This window comes from Benincasa hispida, chromosome 4, assembly GCF_027475165.1.
Source record: "Benincasa hispida cultivar pf3 chromosome 4, pf3_genome.v1.1, whole genome shotgun sequence".
Taxonomy (NCBI): Eukaryota; Viridiplantae; Streptophyta; class Magnoliopsida; order Cucurbitales; family Cucurbitaceae; genus Benincasa; species Benincasa hispida.
In genome coordinates, this window is record NC_143481.1 from 15415902 (window position 1) to 15421901 (window position 6000).

The window sequence follows — 6000 nt, forward strand, 5'->3', positions numbered from 1 at the left end:
CGAAAATTAACTGGAGAAAATTATACAACTTGAAAAATACGATGAATACAGTTTGGTACTGGATGACCTCAAATTCGTTCTCACGGAGGAATATTCTCCAACACCTAGGCACAACGTATCACAAAGTGTTCGTGATGCTTACAAGAGGTGGACCAAGGCCAATGATAAGGCAAAGGTCTTGGTAGGTTTATCTAAAGTCCTGGCCAAAAAGTAAGAGACCATGATCGCTACACGCCAGATCATAAAATCATTGTGTGTCATGTTTGGAAAACCTTCCTCACAAGCCACCCATGATGCTTTAAGTTTATCTTCAGTGCATAGATGGTTGAAGGATCGTTTGTTAGGAAACATATCCTTAACATGATAAACCGTTTTAATACCACTGAGATGAATGGAAGTCTCATTAATGAGCTCAGTCAGGTGAGTTTTATCGTGCAACAAACAGCTTTTTGCAATTCCATAGCAATTGTGTTATGAACAAAATTGACTACAACTTTACCACCCTCCTTAACGAGGTATAGATTTTTTAGTCTTTAATGAAAGCTAAAATAGATAATGGGGAGGCAAATGTTGTCTTCTCCAAAAAGAAAAAGTTCATCAGAGGTTCAACCTCTAGAACTAAATCTGTGTCTCCCTCTTCATCCAATGTAAAGAAGTGGAAAAAGAAGAAGGATGAAAAGGGGAATAAAGCCACCATTGCTATTGCTGCGGTCAAATTTTCAAAAGGAACATGTTATCATTGCAACCAAGATGAACATTGGAAAAAGAATTGCCCAAAATATTTGGTAGAGAAAAAGAAGGTAATATGATTTACTAGTTCTGGAAACGTGTTTGGTGGAAAATGATAATCATACCTGGATACTTGATTCAGAAGCCACAAACCACGTTTGTACTTCTTTGCAGGAAACTAGTTCTTGGAAACAACTGGCAGCAGGAGAGATGACCCAATGGGTTGGAATAGGAGAGGTTGTCTCAGCGGTTGCAGTTGGGAGTTTGTTGCTTTTTTAATCAAAATTTATGTTATTAGACAATGTTTACTATGTTCCTAATTTTAAAAGGAACTTGATTTTAAATTTCACGTTTGTTAGAATACTCTTTTAATGTATCTTTTATCCGGGATAAAGCATTTGTGTCGAAAAATGGTATTGATATTGGTTCTACAACAAAGAAAGCAATTTATATGTACTAAGGTCGTTAGTATCTAAAATGCTCCACAATATCGAAATGTTCAACACTGCAACCACTAGAACTAAGCAGAGAAAACTTTCTCCTAAAGATAATGCTCATCTTTGGCATCTAAGATTAAATCATATTAATCTCAATAGAATTGAGAGGTTGGTTAAGAATGAACTTTTAAACAAGTTAGAAGAAAATTCTTTACCTGTATGTGAATATTTTCTAGAGGGAAAATGACAAAACGACCTTTTACTGGAAAAGGTTATAGAGTCAAAAAACCCATGGAGCTTATACATTCAGATCTTGGTGGTCTGATGACTGTAAAAGCTAGAGGAGGGTTTGAATATTTTGTTATTTTTACGGACGATTATCCAAGATATGAGCATGTTAATCTAATGCAACATAAGTCTAACATGCTTGAAAAGTTCAAGAAGTATAAGGCTGAAGTTGAAAATTTGTTAGGTCAAAAGATTAAAACACTTTGATCAGATCGAGGTGGAGAGTACATGGATATTGAATTCCAGAACAATATGATAGAACATGGAATCACATTTCAACTCTCAGCACCTGATACATCTCAACAAAACGATATATCAGAAATGAGAAATAGAACCTTGTTGGACATAGTTCGCTCTATGATGAGTTATATTTCTTTAGTCATTTCATTCTGGGGTTATGTAGTGGAGACTGCAATTTACCTTTTAAACCAGGTTCCATCAAAGAGTGTTACTAGAACACCTTTTATATTATGGAGAAGTCATAAAAGTAGTTTACGACATCTCAGGATTTGGGGATGTCCAGCATATGAGCTTATGGAAAGTCTAAAGAAATCTGGAACCACGTTCAAGATTATGCCTATTTGTAGGTTATTCTAAAGAAATGAGATGTGGTCTATTCTTCGATCAAAAAAGAAAACAAAGTATTTGTATCGAAAAATTCTACTTTCTTAGAAGAAAATCGTATTAGGGAACATAAACCAGTGAGCCAAATCGTATTAAATGAAATTTTCAGAGAAACTACTGAAACTTCAACAAGAGTTGTTGAAGAGGTGCGCAGTTCAACAAAAGTTGTTGATGTTGCTTCATCTAGTCAAACACATCCTTCTCAAGTGTTGAGAGATCCTTGGCGTAATGGGAGGATTGTAATCCAAGCTACTCGCTATTTGGGTTTAATAAAAACTCAAACCGTCATATTAGATGATAAGATTGAGGATCCATCGTCTTACAAGAATGTAATGGTTGATTTAGACAAAGATGAATGGATCAAAGCCATGGATCAAGAAATGGAGTTTATGCACTCCAATTTTGTCTAGGAACTTGTAGATCAACCTGATGGAGTTAAATCTATAGGTTGCAAATGGATCTATAAGAGGAAACTAGGTGTAGATGGAAAGATGCAAACCTTTAAGGCTAGACTAGTAGCAAAAGGTTATACCCAAATTGAGGGAGTGGACTATGAAGAAACTTTCTCACCTATTGCTATGATTAAATCTATCCGGATTCTCTTATCTATGAGATATGGTAAATGGATGTCAAGACTACCTTTTTAAATGGTAATCTTGACGAAACCATCTATAAGACCCGACCGGAGGGATTCATTGAACAAGGTCAAGAGAAATAAGTTTGCAAGCTTAATTGGTCCATTTATGAATTGAAACAAGTCTCTTAATCTTGGAATATAAGGTTTGATGTTGCAATCAAATCTTATGGCTTTAATCAAAATGTTGATGAGCCTTGTATTTACAAGAAGATCCGCAACAGTTCAATAGCTTTTCTTGTATTGTATGTTGATGATATCATACTCATTGAGAATGATATAAGTTACCTGACTATCATTAAAGAATGGCTAGCTACTTAATTCCAAATGAAAGATCTAGGTAAAGCACAATTTGTTCTAGGGATTCAAATTATAAGGGATCGAAATAACAAATCACTAACCTTGTCTCGGGCATCCTGTATTGACAAAGTGCTTGTCAGATATTTGATGCAAAATTCTAAGAAGGGTTTGTTAGTTTTGAGACATGGAATTATCTTTTCTAAAGAACAGTGTCCTAAGACACCTCAAGAGGTTGAGGAGATGAGACAGATTCCCTATGCATCTGCAGTAGGTAGCCTTATGTATGTCATATTGTGTACTAGACTCGACATCTGCCATGCAGTAGGAGTAGTCAGTAGATATCAATCCAATCCAAGATTTGATCACTAGACAACCGTTATTCTCAAGTATCTTGAGAGAATGAGAAACTATATGCTTATGTATGGTGCTAAGGATTTGATCCTTACAGTTGACACTAACTCTGATTTTCAAACTGATAAGGATTCAAGGAAATCCACATCAGGATCAATGTTCACTCTAAATGGAGGAGCTATTTTATGGTTTAGCATTAAGCAAGCTTGTATTGTGGATTCCACCATGGAGGCTGAGTATGTTACTGCTAAAGAAATCGTTTGGCTCAAAATATTTCTCACAGATTTAGAAGTTGTTTTAAATATGTTCTTGCCCATCACACTTTATTGTGATAACAGTGGTGTTGTGGCAAACTCCGAGGAACCTCACAGCCACAAACGTGAAGGGTATATAGAGTGCAAGTATCATCTTATTAGAGAGATTGTGCAACAGAGAGATGTGAACATCACAAAGATTTCCTCAGAGCATAATATTGTTGATCCATTCATAAAAGCTCTTACGGCTAAAGTTTTTTAGGGTCACCTGGAGGGTCTGAGTCTATGAGATATGAGTCATCTATGCTAGGGCAAGTGAGAGATTTTATTGGGTATGTTGCATACCCTAGTTTATTATATTGTATATTGATACTTTATTTTCTTAGTTGTCTTTCATTGTATTTTGATACATTCTACTAGCTTTGGACAAGTGAGAAATTATTGGGATTGATGTCCTAAATCTAGTGTATCTCATGGTTTGTAGTTTTGTTAACACAAATTATTTATCTAATAAAATCAGAGGTATTTTATTTGACGTTTAAACTACATTAATTTAATCCAATAAACTAAGATCTAAAGTTATTTTATGAAACTTCAACATGTATATGGAGACATACAGGTGGATCATATTTAAGTAATAACTTAAATGGTTTGTAGTAGGTGTATAAGGTTGGATACCTTATCCTAATAACATTAAGAATACGACCTGCTTTGTAGATGTTATAATAGTTGTAAAATGATACAAATGATCTGATTATGATCGTTCATGTAGAGACATGCGAGCGGAGGTATCTTATACAAACAGTTTGTATAAGATTGGACCACTAAATGAATAGACTCTCTATATAACACCATTACTAAAAGAGATGTACATTTCACTAGAATGACCATAGGAGACTTGATCTTAATCCTAAGTGAGTTGTGAACAGTTTATGATGTCAATCCTTTGATCTGTATGAGTGAGAGTGTCCATGATAGCCAACTTAATAAGTCTACCATTTTGGGGATTTGTCTTATCAGGAGCTGGGAGCACAGCTACACAAGATGGAATTCCCTCATCCCATTCTTTGAGAACGTAGATAAATTGCTCTTCTAATAGCTGGTTCTGGGTCTTGAAAAATGAGGCCTCGGCCTCTCACTGGCCTGAAAGGTGTTAGTTTATAATTGGACTATAAATTATTTGTTTATTAGAGGAATAAGTGGTACTTGAGGAGTTAGATGTAACTGTAGGGTAAAATGGTATTTTGACCTAGGTGGAGTTATGAGCATTTGTGAAGGGTCATCGCTCCATCGTGGAAACAGAAATAAATCTAAAGTGCGAAAAGTGTAGCTAATGATCTTTAGTGGAGTGTCCGGTAGTTAATGAATATTGATTAATTTTATTAAAGGATTTTGATCAATTAATCACTTATCATTGGAGCTTATAATTTGTAGGTCCATAAGGTCCCCTCGATAGCTCACTAAAGGAAATACAAGAGGAATGAGTTGAATGGTTCAAATCAATTAATAGCATATTAATGAGATTAACATGATATAATTAATTATAGATTTGATCTATAATTTAGAGAGAAATATTTGAATAGGATTCAAATAATGATTTTTTTTATGAATCAGTTTCATAAGGAATTAGTTCATTTTGAAAGGTGGAGGAATATAAACAAATGATGTTTATTAATTAACTATATATATTAAATTAGATTTAATATATATAGTTATCTATTAGGTTTGCTAATTAATCAAATAAATGTTATTCGATTAATTGAACCTTAAGGGCAAATATGGAAATACTTAGAGAAGGGGTAAACCCTTCTCCATATAAATTATTTCCTTTTGCTCAAATTAAAAATAAGGATTCATTTTGTGAAAACTTAGCCTCCAAATTCTCCCAAAATTCCCTTAACACTTTCTCCTCTCCACCATTTCTTCTCCAAAGGTTAGAGACCACTCTTCTACCCTTGGATTCCAAGAGAATATCGAGGTCTCTCTTACGGTGGTGTTCATTGTTCGTTGGAGATACATTGCGAAGAAAAACTTGGGATTTTCATGAAGACAAAGGGATCTACAAAGGTAAGAAAATGTTTTTCTTCCCTTTTTTTTCTTATTAAAAGGAATGTTGAATGTATAAACATGATTTATCCTCCATTTCGGTTCTATTCTGTTTTGATTCTGTTTCATATTAACCGAAAAATCAAAATTCAAGGCATTCCTACTCTTCCGCTCGAGATTCGATCCCTACACAACATATAAATAGAAGATTTCATCTTATTCATTTCAAGGTTAAGTTTGAACATGCCATCAGTTTCGTAGCCTTTTTCTATGAAAACATTATTCTTAGTAAGAGTATATAAGTTTGCCCCTATTGTTTGAGTAGCCTTGTTGAGGA